Source organism: Ixodes scapularis, unplaced genomic scaffold, assembly GCF_016920785.2.
Source record: "Ixodes scapularis isolate PalLabHiFi unplaced genomic scaffold, ASM1692078v2 PGA_scaffold2__306_contigs__length_199485367, whole genome shotgun sequence".
Taxonomy (NCBI): Eukaryota; Metazoa; Arthropoda; class Arachnida; order Ixodida; family Ixodidae; genus Ixodes; species Ixodes scapularis.
In genome coordinates, this window is record NW_024609857.1 from 77,095,180 (window position 1) to 77,112,528 (window position 17,349).

The window sequence follows — 17,349 nt, forward strand, 5'->3', positions numbered from 1 at the left end:
GACATTGTGGTATTAGCCAATAAGAAGGCCGAATAACGGATCACAATGCAAGACACGTTAGCATAATGAGCTCCACCATAAGTTTTGTAAGCGGTGAGTGAAAATAAAATGCGACAGCCAGTGATCCGCTTCCGTCGTCCCAACCACTGATCTTTAAGCAGTGTTAGCCCACAAACACACACTTACACACAATGTTACAGTAGCAGCACCCGCATTCAATGCACAGAGCTTCCCGTTGTGAATACACATGCCGCAGTGACCCTCTTAGGTATCAGACGAGGAGCTGAAGCAATAATCTAAGTGTAAAAATTTGGGCCAAGGAACAGTCGTGCAGCACCGACTGTGCAACGTTATGAGGACTGTCGCTTTTCGGTGCGCAGCTCGATCAGTCAATGAACGAGCTATATGCCATTCCGCTTATAGCCGGCCTGTGTCATGTTTCTCCTAGACTTACCATATAAAAAAATCCCACGTAAAAATATATACTTCCAACGATATAATTGATTAGAAAATTAAGTTATAAATGGGAATGTTCACGCCAGGTCTTTTCTGCGCAAAGGCAAGCCCGGCATGAATGCCGAAGCGGGATTAAATTAACTGTTTTGAAGAAGCCATAATCACATTCGGCGCATTTCGTTGATTAGCTCTAGCTGATATCTCTCCAGGTCCTTTTTTGATAAATGTTTTTTCTATTAAAGAACTCAATGACTTTGCACCTTTAAAACTTGTTACTAAACGCCAAGCTTTAGCGAGAATTTCCACATAAAAATTGTTAGTTTTACAATTCCTCAGCGAAGCGGGGTAAGTGCGCACCTTGCTCTTACCCTGGAGTGCAATGCTTTTAGTGGGCCAGTGTAGACAGGCGGTATTGTGAACTGTCAGTGATTATAAGACACCTTATTTGTTCGAAGTTTCCCTTCCTAGTATTATATACCGCGAGCTGGATTGTATAAAAATTCCCAATTGAGAAATTCTGCTTCCCGTTCAAGGTCTCAATAGAATTTTCGCGTGGGACCGGTACACAACAATAAATACAAACCTCGTTTGGAGGCATGCGTCACACAGAAATAGCTGTGTTTTTCAGGCTATGAGAACTTACTAAAGCCTCTAAAATTATGTAAGAAGTGTAGTTCTCATTTAGAGGGCACTAGACGAGGAAGCTGTCTAGGTTAAAACTATGACTTTCTTGTTAGTTTAAGTACGGAACGTTGCTGCTGAAGCGAACTGACAGCCTCTAATTAAGGGGGCGGCGAGGGTCGCTTTTTGATTTTAGAACAAAAATAACGTGAGTCCGTTAACACACCGGCAAACTCACGTGCTCAAAGAGACAGCGTTTTGCACAAAAAGTACCAAGAGTAGAAATTGGCGACATTTTTTTCCCAGTAGCGCGAAAGAACGGGAAAACATTGTATCTGTATACTGAAAGTGACACGGCCGTCCCGAGAGCATCGCGTCGTCGGTGAATTGCGGAGGGCGTTTCCTCGCCGCCGATCGATACTGCGAACAATTTTCGGAAGAGGCAGTTCCTTCCTTTGTTAGTTCGTTTTCTTCTTTCTTCCGCGACACAGGCTATGATGTTGTTGCCAAGGGGAGCTGGAGGCGAGTTAGAAGAATTGTTCTGACACCGCTTCCCCTCTGAGCGAAGACCAGGAGATCCCTGTAGTAAACGGCACGGATCTTTGTGCTTTAGAAGAGCTGCTGTGTGCTTGGTCCACCCGACCCGTTTCCGCTTTTGTGCTATGCCTGTCTTGCTATGGTTATCCCTAACTTTTATTTACTATGTCACATTTTTTTAGGAGTGGAATATTTTTCTTACTCTCGTAGGACAGCGTTCCCATTAGCGTCTGTGTTCAAGGCTGCTTAGTAATGACTTTGGGGTGCATACTTTCACAAATAAATATTTGCTTTTTGTTTTGTTTTTAGGAATGAGACAGTAAAATATATGGTATTCGTTTTTTTAGAAATCTTTCACAGTGGAAACATTCTCATGTTTTCAGAATATTAAAGGGTGATGCATTCTTTTGAAAAAAAAAAAATACGATTTATGTCTTCAAGCTGTATCGTCGGGACGACAGTTGCAGCATTTAAACAACAAGCACGCTCAAGGTTTCTTCTGAGCTTCACAGTGTGCCCTAATGTTATTTTAACAAGTTAGTATGACACGTAGACTGAATGCAGGGTTAATGTCGTAAGCTAGAGTGACTCAACATCTCTGGAAGCCTAAACTGTTTGTGTTCCTAAGATATAGTACGGTCTTAGTGTGAGTTTAAATTACTAGATGTCATCAAAGCAAAAGTCACTTCGGGGACACGGGCGACAGGGGGGACAGGGGAGACAAGGCCCCAGACTGCTAAAAACTTCCTTGACGTTCATAACCCACGAAGCGCTGTATTACTTTTTTTTCTTCCTATTATATATACGATTCCTGCTTCGTGATTTGCTCCGCGGTGTCCTTTTCGTCTAACGCTGCAATCTCATTGGCTGCTGAGCGATGATAAGATGCTCGGTTTTGTCCATGTCCCGCTTTCTTAAGCTGCAGCAGTGACAATTCATCGCGTAACTGATAACGTCACAACATGGTGCTCCGGTCTAAAAAAAACAAAACTTTGCTATGCCCGTTTTCAGTGATAAAGGCATGGGGGCCCGACGTGAAGTCAGAAATTGCGCGATAAAAAAAATAATATATTTTTCTGTAAGTATTGGGTCTCCTGAATAGGACTTTTTCTATCGTCTGAGCACCACGGAACGATGACAAAAGCCCGTAATAACGTTTCGCAACCAGTCTTGCCTTGCTAGCAGACGATACGGTGGCTTCGCGGCTTCAGTATATCTTCCTGAGGGAGTACGCGACTGCGTTGAATGAAGTTGGTGACGGTCGACGGGACTTCTATTGTGGGAGTTCACCTTCTGTGGGATTTCAGAAGCAAAAAGTGCACGCACACAGCTTTGATCGACGCTCGAGGCGCGCGAGCCAGCGAACGCTTCCCTTTGAAGCTCGCATCCACAATATTGGAGAAGGTGAAAACACTCTGAAGCAGAATCACGCACGACGACGACTTGAACTGTATCAACGTCGAAGTGCTCCAAGTTTCATATGGGTGGTTTAATCTCGAATCGTACAGCCAAAACAGGTAGAAATATAAGATTTCCTAAAAAAAATATATATATATATTTTATGGCATCGTCTCTAAAACACAGTTGCCACAAACCGTAACTTCGACGGATTTGTGTTCTCCACCTATGAAGCTTAAAAGAGGCCCCCGGAGGAAAGCAGTGTTTTTCACATCCGTTGTGGGTCGTATGTTTCCCTCAATCTCCCTCTGTGGATTGTAAAGAATGACGAAGTGATAAAACAAAAAATAACTGAGGAAACTGAAGCGTTTAATTGGGCAAACGTGTGTCCAAAACGAAAAGGAAACAGAAGATAAACAACAGAGAGTCGCCGGCGTCGAAGTCGGCGTAAGAGCAGGGTCGAACGCTGGGGCCAGACTGACCCCGGCTCGCCACGCGGAGGACCTTTTCAACACGCGTGTGTCCCTAGAACATTTGGCCTATAGAACGTTCGGCGCGTAGAACATTCCTAACTCGATCAGACGAGAAAGTTATCCAGCTTAACGGAACGCCAAGTAGAAAGAATATATAAAAGAAGATTCTGCTCCTTGGAACCAAACCCAGATCTTCCGCGCGACAACCAAGCACGCCAACAACTCGGTCACACAGACGCTCGCTCGGCGACGCGTGTGACACTACTCCCCCATTTAAAAAAGTGCTTCGCCTCGATGAAACTCGGCGGGAAATGAAACAGCAAAACAAACAAAAATCATGGCAAACTACGGAGCTTGTAAAACAGAGTCCTATCGAGCGTAGTACAAAAACGCGGTTCAGAGTCTTATCGATCGTAGTACGGCTTGAAGCGCACGACGTAAACGACTTGCGGTCGTGGAGGGCGGCGTGATGAAGCCCGTGTTCCGTCGGGCATCGGGAATCACCTCGTAGTTGAGATTCCCGAGCCGACGAAGCCTTTTGTAGGGTCCGAGGTAGCGCTTCAGGAGTTTCTCTCTAGGACTGCATCTTCTTATCGGGGTCCAGACCCACACACGGTCTCCGGGCTTGAAGCGAACGTCGACCGACGAAGATTGTATGGGGTGGCGTCGACACGTTGTTGATCTTGAATCTGGAGTCGGGAGAGCTGGCGAACTTCTTCGGCTCGTTGAGCAACCACCTCGGCATCGTGGTTCCAGGATCGTCAACTAATCCGTGGGGCTGCATCGCATCCAACCGGCGGAAACTTCGAGCGACTTCCCTCCAGCTATTTGAGCGCCATCTCTTATCCGTTTGTAATCTATTAAGAACTTCCCGTCTACGCCGGTAAATTTATTTAATAAAATGAGACACATATTACTGTTGCTGCTTAGATTTAAAAAAAAAGTATCCTGGCAAAGTGAAACAAATATTCTGGTCAGCTAAAGTTTCGCCCTCATACTTTGCTCTCATTGGTCGGTTGTTTTTTTGTATTTTGACCGTTGAGAACAGTTGCGTGTCGGCTGCCGCGCGGCTACGTGTTGCGCCGACTGCTCGACCGCGCGTGTGCCAGCGGTGCGGTGGTGGTTTTTGTTTGCGGCAGCGGGCAGTGGCGTTGTACTGTTGATTATCAGTCTATTTCGTCGACCAGTAAGCCGACCAAATGGCACCTTGTCTTTTGCTCGACTCATTGGTGCTCTAATTCATGTGGCAACAGCTCTGCCAAATTCTTTGGGTTCCCGAGTGGCGAAAGGTAAAGACAGGGGCTGGCTATACTTTTAGTTAAAGAGTTTCGGATTGCCGAAAACTTTACAATCCATGCTTCATTGTGGTAGAGTTATTGTAGAAGGTCAAAACTGACAGGGCATTTATGTTAAGATAAGTGGTGTGGGGGGATCGGTGTTAGAGCACCGGGGCTCAGTAGCACGTGCGCGGAGATCTTCTCGCTGCAGAAGGAACCTGCGAGGAACCGTGGCGATCGAACCACTGTTGCTAATTACCACAAGGTTGAATGTGTGATTGCAAGTCTGTGAATACTTGAATAGTAGTCTCGTGTAGATTTTTTACTTTGTTGTGCCGTAAAGGGAACGTTTTTTTTTTGTTTTTTTTGTTTTTTTTTTTGTATAGAGAGAGTGCCTAATAATAAGAAAACTTGCAAAAGAAGTTTGGACTTGTGCTCAGACTAGCGATGTGCGCCCTACTTAAGCCGGGAAACACCAGCGGCTGGGCGCATTTTGCATTTATTTATTGACGATCTATTGAGAAGTGTCTGTCCCTGAACATGCGCCGTTGCTGAGCCGATCTCAATCGAGCGACGCAAAGTCAGGTGAAATAGTTTCGGAAGCGTCGGACACTCGTAAAAAAAATGTTAACACTTCTTTAAAAAAAAAAGATATTGCCATTACCTTGTTTTGTAGAAGAACGAGACGGCGGCAATGGGAGTAGTTCCCTCTTCTCTCAACACCTGCGACAATATGATGCAAATTCGTAAGGAGTTCGGAGGCTGCTCTGAACACCGAACGAACTTGCATCCTTTTGTTGCCGAAGGTGAGAGAGGGAGAGGAGGGACAACGCTTCTCGCGCTTCTCACACCTTATCCAATAAACTAGCGGCTGCCATGACGACGGCGCCCGTACTGTTTTTTGTTTATTTCTTATTCTTTTTGTAGAAACCCAACGCCCGTTAGGGGAAATTTGGTGCTGTCGTCTGCAATTGGAGTCCCAATGGGAGGTATAGGAAGATTCCGCCGGTGATCGCGTCGGTCATGCACCAGCTGAAACGGTGTTACTCCTGTGGTGTCTTGCACCACCGTGTTGTAAGCAAACGACGTAGGGTAACACATCGTCCGACGTCTTGTGCTCTACATCGACATACTTGTAAATCATGCCGGCGATTGTTTTGTTTAGTCTCTACGTTAGTCCATTTGTCTGCGGATGGTAAGCAGTGGTTCGACTGTACGCTGGTGCTACTAAGACGAAGAATTTCGTGCGTCAGCTGAGACATGAACGATGATCCAGGGTCCGTAATGAGGAGTTTGGGGTCGCCGTGTCGGAGGATAATGGACTCCAAGAAAACCATGGCGACTTCAGCAGCCGTACCTGATGGAAGGGCTTTCGTTTAGGCGTACCATGTGAGATAATTGGTCGCAACAATGATCCATCTCTTTCCTTGCGTTGAGGGTGAGAGCGGTCCAAGTAAATCCATTCTAATTTGCCGGAATGAGGAAGATGGCGGCGCAATAGGCTGAAAAAGTCCTGCCGGTCTCGTCGGTGATTTCTTCCGTCGTTGACACTCGTGGCAAGATCGGGTGTAGTAATGGACTGTCTTCGAAGCTTGGGCCAGAAGTACATTTCGCGTATCCTGGCAAGTGTCCTGCTGCAGCCAAGGTGTCCCGCCTTCGGGTAATCGTGGTAGTCTTAAAATATGTCTTCTCAAAGACTGGAAGGAATCACCAACAGCCACGCCGTGTTATTGTCGCTAAAGTTCCTGTTGTAGGGCACACCTTGTCGGATGGAGAAGGTTGGCAGTGTTCGTATGAAAACGCGGCGAACAGCGCTTCCTTGTCCCTCTAAGCGCTCGATGAGTGCTCGCAGTTCAGGGCCGTCTCGTTGGAGTGCTGCCATGTCGCTGAGATCCAGAGCGCCGAGAAAACACTCATCGTCGTCGTCTTCAGTGCAGGCAGGACCGGCGTCGATGGCGGTCCTTGAAAGGCAGTCGGCGACATTGTGCTTCCGGCCGGACCTGTGCAACATGGTCACGTCGAACTCCTGCAGTCGTAGGCTCCACCGGGCGAGGCGTCCTGAGGGGTCCTTCAGATTCGCGAGCCAGCAGAGCGAGTGGTGTTCTGTGACCACGCGAAAAGGACTTCCATACAAATATGGGCGGAACTTTGTAATTACCCAGAGGACAGCAAGGCACTCCTTTTCAGTCGTTGAGTAGTTCCTCTCCGCGTTAGACACCATACGACTTGCGTATGCCATGACTCACTCTGCCCCGTTCTGCCTCTGGACTAGTACCGCGCCCAGTCCGGTGTTACTGGCGTCGGTGTGGATCTCTATTTCAGCAAACTGGTTGAAATGGCCAAGAATCGGGCCATGTCCGTAGTCCGTCCGCCGTGCACGTGCTCCTGCTCGTGAGCTCACGCGCTCACGTACTCACGAGCACGTAAGCACGTGCTCCCGTGCTCGTGTAGGGCAAAAAAAACAACAACAAAAAAAAAAAACAATTGCATCTCCACGTGGTGAATGATGTTGATTGGGGCGAAGCTCTGGTGGTGCTTGTTTGCGTAGACGGTGAGCCGCAGCATGCCGAGCCTTTCGTTCGTTTTCATCCATGTCAGAAAGAGAATGTGTGGTGTGGAACGTGGTTATATACGCATTTGAGAATTTGACCGCACCGTAACATGGATGAAAACGAACGAAAGGCTCGGAATGCTGCGTCTCAGCGTCTACGCAGACAAGCACCACCAGAGCTTCGCCCCAATCAACATCATTCATCACATGGAGATGCGGTTGTTTTTATAATACACGGGGTCAGGTTTCGTTCACGCCGACTTTGGGATAGAGAGTGAAGAATAGATTCGAGCAGCGCAGTTTTATGCGCGAGAAGGCAATCCAGATGCAACATGCTTTGATCACCATATGGGGAGAGGAGCTTTCGAGGTAGTTACTCAGACTCCCTTTCTCCCCTCACCTTTCCTAGAAGAACATGTCGGCCGGGGCTACCTTTTCATCTCAGGAGCAGACCAGTCCTCACAAACAGTTATCGTGTCCGTCTTCGGGATTGTTGTCCAAACGCCGCCGCCTTTAGTGAGCGCGAGGCGTTGCTTTTGCAGGCAGAACTGTTGTTGACCGCCGATATTGTAAGGTCGTGTTCTCTTTCTCCTAGGCAACACTTCCTTTGCTTTCCCTTCTACCATATTTTGACTGACTCACTCCTCCTGGTCGTCACCGTACGCCACGTCAACGCCACATTCGTGCCATTTCACTTTTCGTGACACCGGGTTTGCTGCTCGCTTTACTGTCACGGGCCGTCTTATCTCACACAACGAGCGCGAAAGGTCGTGGTAATCTGCTGGTTTCAAAAGCAGGACGTTCACATACGCCAATCAGGGTCCCGAATCAATACAACGGGTGCCGGTTTCAACATAATAAATATTTACGACGACCGCTGGTCTATTAAGACGTGTTGCTTTCCATTTTGAACTGTTCCAATGTAGGTGGCAATCTATGATAAAATTGAAATGAGCAATAAATATAACAGGGTGAAAATTCATTATTTTTATCTGAGAACACTAAAAAAACAAAAAGCAAGATTCTTTTCAATTCTGTAAAGACGCGTAATTGATAATTCCGATTCGAGCCGCACAAGCACGTTTTTCTACTCTATTTAGGCTTAAATATAGACCATGCAAACAAAATACACTTTCTCGACTTCTCTTTTTAATAGACGACTATAATATATAAACATAAAAAAATTAAAAAATAAAATGGGCTTCTTGAGGAAGTCGATTTCAAATTTTACCTTTTGGTGTTTGCATAATATCAGTGTCAACGCCAGCCAAGTTATTTTATAACATACATAAAGAGCCTGTTTTGGGCTCCCCATCGACATAAAAAATGTCGGTTTAACCAGAGTGGATCGCATGTATCTAATTGTCAAATTTCATCAATAATTAACCGAAGGGGCATTTTCGGCATTTTTATGAAAAAAAAAATAAAAGCGCCTAAAACTCATGGCATTAGAGCTTTCTGACTGTACTCGAAAAGCTGTTTAAAAAAGTTAATATAATGCAGACTGACAGTCCACGGCGGGAGATGGGGGTAAACATATTACCCACGAGGGATGTGAAAAACACTGCTTACAGCCGCGGTCTCTGTTAAGCTTTGTAAGTCGAGAACAAAAAATCTGACGAACTTGTGTTTAGTGGCCACTGTGTTTTTAGAAATGACTCTATAAAATGTATGTTTTTTAGCAAAATTAAAAATTCGCCCTTTTTTGCCTGCGCGATTTGAGATGAAATCTCCAAATCACCCTTTTATATATTTCCACGTACATGACCGAGAAAGAAGTCAAACGTGAAAACAGCGCAAAAAAATGAACAAAGGACAAGTGAAAGGAGTGCACGGACAAAGCGCTGAGTGTCAACTAAAGTTTAATTTTCAGGCGAACCAGAAAAATAAACACAGAGCATAGGAAAGAACCAATAAAGACACAAAAAATTATACAACCCAACCGACAGGATTTCTACCACGTCATCACCCTTACACATGCCTGCCATTCTCCCTGATAAAATGGACCTCATCATCCCCCAAGTGCACCGACGGTGCGCTCACACATTGCCCTTCCCCTTTACATAAAATGAAAAATGCCTCTTCAGTCTTCCTGGCGGTCTTACTTTTATTGCGCGCCAAGATCGTCAAGTCATGAAAAACAGGTACACAGCCGCACCTACTGCAATGTACCGCTAAGTGGCCAGCGGGGGAGGAACGGAGAGAAAGGGAATGCTCCCTCGCCCTCTCGTTCACGCACCTCCCCGTTTGTCCAATGTACACCCTACCACATGTGAAGGGGATCTGATACACAACCCCCACTGCGCGTGGTACAAAAGGAGTGCGGTGGTTGACATCACATTGCAAATCACTGTTCCTCCCTCGGTTGACAGCAGTGCACAGGCGTGACAGATTCTCGGGTGCTGAAAACACCACTGGCACGCTAAACTTATGCGCCACTCGCTTGACCTGATGAGAGAGGGCGTGGAGATAAGGCACCACCACCGGTCTTGTTGTCGGTTTTTGTCTAATCTTAGGACTGGGTCGGCCCCTGAACACCTTTATGAGAGACTCTGCCACGCCCACAATCAACGTAAGGGGGTATCCCGCCGATCTCAGCCTAGATACCTGAAACAAAAGACTGTTCACACACCTATGATGACATGACTTCAGCAGAGAATCCCTCATATACCCCGTAGTAACTGCCCTCTTCACAAGCTTAGAGTGCGCTGAACCGAATGGAAGAACACCCTTCTTTGAACGTGGCTCATAGGACCAACACATATGCGACGGCTGCTTAGTTAGCCTCAGGTTCAAAAACTGTAGTGGTCCTGCTGATGGTGTCTTGAACTTAAAGGATAAACCAGGGGAGCACTTCGTAAAGCAGGCCAAGAAATCCAAACACGCGCCTTGAGGGCTCAGGCTCTGGTTGTCATTGCACAGCACTAGGTAGTCGTCCACATACCAAATCACTCTCAAAACCCGACACCCCAAAGGCATTGCAATAGACCTGTCACACCTCGCCAGATATATATCACTGAGGACCGGTGCCAAACTCGGTCCGATACAGATCCTACATTTTTGCAGGTAAATTACACTTTCAAATGTGACATATGTGGAGCTCAAGTAAAAACTCAATAATTCCAAAAAGGAATCCACCGCAGCACCCGTCGAGTTCATGAAGGCAACCGAACCACTTGCCTCTATGCACTCTCCCACAGCTAGCATCAATTCATCATGAAGGATCGAATAAAACATGTCCTCAACATCGTAGGACACGAACTCACAGCCTCCCGGATTGTCTTTTTTTAGGAAATCCACAAGGGCATCAGAATTGCGAATGAGAAAAGGGTCGTCCAACTTAAGCAGAGACAGGTGACGCTAAAGAAACGACGATACATGGAGCTGCCAAGAATCTTTCTGGGTAACAATCGCCCGGAACGGACTGGGCTCCTTGTGGGTCTTTACTGTGAAGAAGACCTCGAGATTGAGGCCTTTAGCCCCCGACACAGACTTCTGAAGGTTGTCTAACCCAAGCTGGCCGCAAAGCCTCACGGCCCGCGCCTTAACCTTCTTCAGCTCCACCCCCGGCACACCTCTGAAATTCTTCAGCACTGCCTGTCTCGCTCTCTCTTGAAACAAGCCTTCAGGTACTACAACAAAACCTCCCTCTTTGTCCGACTGCAACAGTTTCAACTTCGACTCATTGAACAACTGGACCATGGGTCCAAGCTTCATCCTAGGTAAAGGCCTTCGGTCTTTCCCCTTTATCAACCCTTCCACACATTCATGAACACACCGGTCCCTGTTGTCCTCTGACGTCTTCGCAGACACCTGCCGCACCAGGGCTAGCAGTTCCGAAGGCCTGACCGACGGTTCCGTGGCGAATTTAGGACCCTTATCCAGAATGTTCCTCACAGGTGTCGGAACGGTGGCACCTCCCAGTAAAACCACGTTGTCCTTGACTCCCGGTTGGCCTTGAAACTTCTTAGGCGAAAAGGCGCGTTGCAGCTCCCACAGGAATTCGGTGCATAGAGGCTAGTGGCTCGGTTGCCTTCATGAACTCGACGGGTGTTGCGGTGGATTCCTTTTTGGAATTATTGAGTTTTTACTTGAGCTCCACATATGTCACCTTTGAAAGCGGAATTTACCTGCAAAAGAGTGGGATCTGTATCGGATCGAGTTTGGCACCGGTCCTCAGTGATATATATCTGGCGAGGTGTGACAGGTCTATTGCAATGTCTTTGAGGTGTCGGGTTTTGAGAGTGTTTCGGTATGTGGACGACTACCTAGTGCTGTACAATGACAAACAGAGCCTGAGCCCTCAAGGCGCGTGTTTGGATTTCTTGGCCTGCTTTAGAAAGTGCTCCCCTGGTTTATCCTTTAAGTTCGAGACACCATCAGCAGAAGCACTACAGTTTTTGGACCTGAGGCTAACTAAGCAGCCGTCGCATATGTGTTGGTCCTATGAGCCACGTTCAAAGAAGGGTGTTCTTCCATTCGGTTCAGCGCACTCTAAGCTTGTGAAGAGGTCGGTTACTACGGGGTGTATGAGGGCTTCTCTGCTGAAGTTATGTCATCATAGGTGTGAGAACAGTCTTTTGTTTCAGATACCTAGGCTGAGATCGGCGGGATATCCTCTTACGTTGATTGTGGGCGTGGCAGAGTCCCTCATTAAGGTGTTCACGGGCCGACCCAGGCCTAAGATTAGACAAAAACCGTCAACAAGACCGGTGGTGGTGCCTTATCTCCACACCCCCTCTCATCAGGTCAAGCGAGTGGAGCATAAGTTTAACGTGCCGGTGGTGTTTTCAGCACCCCAGAACCTGTCACGCCTGTGCACTGCTGTGAACCGAGGGAGGAACAGTGATTTGCAATGTGATGTCAACCACCGCACTCCTTTTGTACCATGCGCAGTGGGGGTTGTGTATCAGATCCCCTTCACATGTGGTAGGGTGTACATTGAACAAACGGGGAGGTGCGTGAACGAGAGGGCGAGGGAGCATTCCCTTTCTCTCCGTTCCTCCCCCGCTGGCCACTTAGCGGTACATTGCAGTAGGTGCGGCTGCATACCTGTTTTTCATGACTTGACGATCTTGGCGCGCAATAAAAGTAAGACCGCCAGGGAGACTGAAGAGGCATTTTTCATTTTATGTAAAGGGGAAGGGCAATGTGTGAGCGCACCGTCGGTGCACTTGGGGGATGATGAGGTCCATTTTATCAGGGAGAATGGCAGGCATGTGTGAGGGTGATGACGTGGTAGAAATCCTGTTGGTTGGGTTCTATAATTTTTTGTGTCTTTATTGGTTCTTTCCTATGCTCTGTGTTTATTTTTCTGGTTCGCCTGAAAATTAAACTTTAGTTGACACTCAGCGCTTTGTCCGTGCACGCCTTTCACTTGTCCTTTGTTCAATTTTTTGCGCTGTTTTCACGTTTGACGATGTTAAACCAACTAGCCCAACTTACCGCCTTGCCGAGGAAGAAGGTTTTCCCCTTTACCCAGAGCCTCCGCCAGAAATGTCCCGGATGGAAAAGGCTCGACGAGCGTGAACTTAAAATAAAGGTTTCATGGGCAAACTTGTGCGAAAAACGAATGAAGGAATGCGTTGGAACAGCAGCAGCGTACGTCGCGGCGTCGGCGTGACTGCTGGCTGGAGCTAGAGTGAATGTGCCTCCTCATCGGCAGAATATGAGTGAGTGGGCAAAGTTCACGCTTGATTCCTTATCTACTACACTCAGCGCCTCTCAAACATTCGACTTAGAATGTTCGATACTAACTAGGCAAGATCATTCTGGCGTCCTTATCTTTTATACTCTGGGTAAGTGTAAGCATGAAACTTCTAGACGTAAGGAGTGCTCGTCCGCGGTCATGCGCAGGAAATATAGCTTACCCGATGTTATTATTCAGCTCCTTCGTTATTTGGAGTCTTACTTAAAACTGAAGAATCTGCAGGATTTGTTTTTCAGTGTGATGATTACAAGCAGGTACGAAACACATACCCATAGGGCGAGCCTGAAAAACTAAGCTTGGGGACTCAAACCAATCATGATAGGGTCAAAATAATTGCTCCCTTATTTCAACGCATGTCAACTACAAAATAATAAAGGGCCCGACGTTGCTTTGATATCATGGTCTAAAGATATGCTCTTTCTCGTTCGATGATTAGCAGATCTTCATGCGTGTGATGAGTTTCGTCAGACAGTATTGTATCGCACTCAAGTACAGTTAAATTTTATAAACCTGGTGAGTTTCCTTAGGCAATTACATGTTCCAAATAATAAAAAAACAATCAAAATTGCATTATTGAGCAAGCTATTCAAACTGTTTAAGACGGCAAACTTCAGTCATTCCATGTACGCTCGTCTTGCGTTTTTTGTCTACCGCAGGCATCCGGAGACGTCTCGAGGACTGTAAGTTGTCGTCGCAAATATTTCAAAAATAGCGGATTCACGGCAAACTTCTGTCGTGGTAAGTGTGAACTCTAGGCTCCCTATATCTATTTTTTAGGCGTTCAAGTTCCACGTCCTATTTCTGATCCATCGTTTATTGTCGTTTATTGGAAGGGAAAGCCAGTCCCATGCATTCGATCATAACATTTCCCCTAGCAACAGTTTGCTTGGAGCTGTGACGTCACACTTACGGGGTCAATAGCAGTTGTACAAAAAAAAATGTACAGAATTCACTTGATGAAACCAGCAACCAAGACAGGCGGTAAAGTGATTTAGTTCCAAGCATATACGCCGCCAAAGTTCATCATGTGGCCATTCGCTGGTGTTGACAGTCCACTGGAAACGTGCTGAGCTCCAGGTATATTAAAGGTGGGCTTTTCTGTTACCGAAGCGACAGGACATTATGCTTCGTGTCAGCCAGGCGCAGCCAACACTACGAAGTAATGAGACCAATCAAGCAGTGTCAAAAGCGCAAGTCACTATGTCATTGTTTTGTTAAGGATTGACTCAGTGATTATAGAACACGTAGAGAAACATAGCCGCCTCGGTGGCTCCGAGGCGAGAGCGCCGGCCTACGAATCCCCATGTTGGGGGTTCGAATCCCGGCCGAGGTACCCGCAATCTGGCGCAGGCTTATTGCGGAGAAGGCGCCGTGTAATTGAGCTTTCGGCTGCACGTCAAAAGATTCCGAGGTGGTCGAAATTAATCCTGAGTCCTCCGCTGGGGCGTGCCAGATGCCCGTCGTTGGTTTGTCACGTAAAACCCCCAAATTTGAAATTTGAATTTGAGCGCAGCGAAGAAACATGACGAACACGAACGCCGTGATGGTGCGCTTTGACGCTCTCTGATTGGCCTCATCAGGTTAGGCTGCGTCTTTTCTTAAGATGAAAAAAGGAAAGTATAGCCTCAGCCCGAATGTACGCCAAAGCATTGATTGTAACGGAGCAAAATCCGTACGCTCAAACGTTTATCGCGTCCAATTCATTCATGAGCTGTATTCATTTTTCGTTACACCAGGGAAAACCTCAAGATAAAGTTAGAATTATAACCCCCATGACTACGCAAAAACGTTGCAAGACGCTAATAGAAGAAATGATCCCCGTTTATTGTTAAAATTATACTATCGCAAATAACTTTGTGGGTCAATGGCATTGCGGTCAAGGATGCCGCTGCAACAATTCCGTCAGACTGGTATTGTTTTGAGAGATGCTTAACATTCAAAACAAATACCGATGCATCACGCTTTTACCAACATCCTCGAACAAGTCGAAGGCCAAAAAAGTCAAATAACAAAAGCATGCCCTTTGATTGTTTTTCTATTTTAGCGATTCTTTCACAAAAATACATGAATATGAACGAAGTCAAGGAATGAAAGCAAAAAATTATACTACATTTCCAGAAAGATGTGTAAGTTTTGTTGATTCCTTGGATCAGAACAATGTGTTTGATTCATTCTTTGACCGAGAATATGCAATATATCCCCTCTCCTCGAATAAAAAAAGAACAAATCTAAAAAAAAAAAGAAAAAAAAATTTGCGTTGGGAGACGGTAACAAAATTATTTGTATATTCCTTTGGGGTCGTAGAAGACACCTGGTTGTTCGTGGCATTGATGAATTGTCGTACGAATCTGCAGTCAACCTATATGACAAACTGATTAATGATGTATTTCAAGAGATGCTTTGAACCTTGATAACGGGAGTGGAAAGATGCCAGAGATTAGTGAGGAAGGTCGGCGGCAGGACGCGGCCTGTAATTTTGAAACTGATTTATTTTCGTGGAAAACTTTCCATGCTGAAAAATTGTTCGAAACTTAAGTGTTCCAAAATATTTGTGACCGAGAATTTTTCGCTTAGGGTTCACGAAATTCGTACACACCTTTGGGACAGCGCTGCTGCGAACAGAGCCAATACAGATAGATTCAAAGTAGTATACGATAAAGTAGTCGTCAACGGAAAAGTGTATATGTAGGAAGACTTATTGATTTAAGTTTGAGCAACAGTAACAAAGGAGTAATCGACGTTGTGGTCCTTCGCCTTAATTGCTTAGCATTCTAAATAATGACTGTTGTAGTGTTGTAAATAAGGTTTTAGATTTTGAGCATCTTATTTGTGTGTATCGCCTCAAAATTCTAGCCCTAAGAGAAAAATGGCTAAATGATAACATTTTGGATAATGAGCTTCTCCCGCCATATAACAACGTTTTTCTTAGAAATAGAGATTCAAGAGGAAGGAGTGTATAGCTCCTGTACGACAAAACCGTAAAGCTTCTGAGGATGGAGGATGTTCCTCATGTAGAAGTAGTCTTTTGTAAAGCACTTTTTAACAAAACTTCGTATTTCCATGGAGGAGTTTATATGCCTCCCAATCCACCCCTTACACCCCTTTTTGCCCTAGAGAATGTTAGAGAGTACTTAACCTAACACCAAGAACTAAGCATGAAAGTAATTATGTGGGGAGACTGAAATTTACCCAATATTGACTGGCCCAACTCTTTAGCTGGGCCACGTACACTAGATAACTTAGAGGGCTCGTTGAACGACTGGTTTCCTTCAGACCAGGCGCAAAATAGGAATGTTAATCACTAAATTGAAAGAGCAAATGCATTCAGACGAGTACTGGTGCTTTAATGTTACCCTGAGTGCTTTACTAAATCTTGTCGGAAAAGTTTTGAAGACACATGCCAATTTCATCTGCTATCCCTAACATGTTTATTAGCAATAACCTCCCAATCACTGATAGTGAAATTTCTAAAGCATTTAATAACCACTTTAAATCGGTATTTACCAGTAATGATAGACGAGTGTCCCGTTAGGAAATACATTAAGCATTCCAAGCATTCCATACTCAGTTCTAAGTGAGAGTGGTGCTTATAACATGTGGCTTATTATAAACGAAAATAACCATGTAAGGCCTGATAGTTTGCTTAATGCAATTTTGAGCCACTACACTGAGTGGGTCTCCGTGTATTTATTTGTTATATTTAAAAAATCATTATATAAAAGTCCACTTCCTGATGACTCTAAAAACGCCAGGAGTAGACCACTACATAAATCTAAAAACATGCAACTGTTCCAGAAGCTTGCTTGCGTGAACATCAAGCAAGCTTCTGGAATATCTAATTAGTAAACATAATTTTGAGTTCCTTGATAAAATGCAGTCCAACAGATAAACAACACGGCTTTCGGTGTGATTAGTCTACGAATGCACAATTGTTGTAATTGAGTCATAATTTTGTATCATCCATTCAAAGAGAAATCAAGTTTATAGCTATTTCCTAGATTTAGTAAAGGCCTTTGACAAGGTTTCGAAGAAAAACAAAACAAAAAAAACTAAATAGCGAGTGATATTTAAAAATGAAGAGCTCGTCAACTGGATAGTAGCATATCTTATCAAAAGACAACACTACATAGATTTTTGCAGCACCATTTATGATAATCTTTTTGTTAATTTTGAGGTTCCCCGAAGGATCTGAACTTGGACCTCTTTTTTGCTATTTATTATGGATATCGTAAACGACATTTTTGTAGGATTGATATCATATGCTGATGATGACTGTGCGCTTTATTATGAAGTCAATGATTATAACAATGAATATTAGTTGAATCA

General features: G+C 45.3%; 1 pseudogene; it reads right to left on the reverse strand.

Annotated features, from left to right (window-relative positions):
- LOC121836540 overlaps positions 1–17,349 on the reverse strand; it is a 139,852-nt pseudogene that overhangs the window by 91,722 nt on the left and 30,781 nt on the right.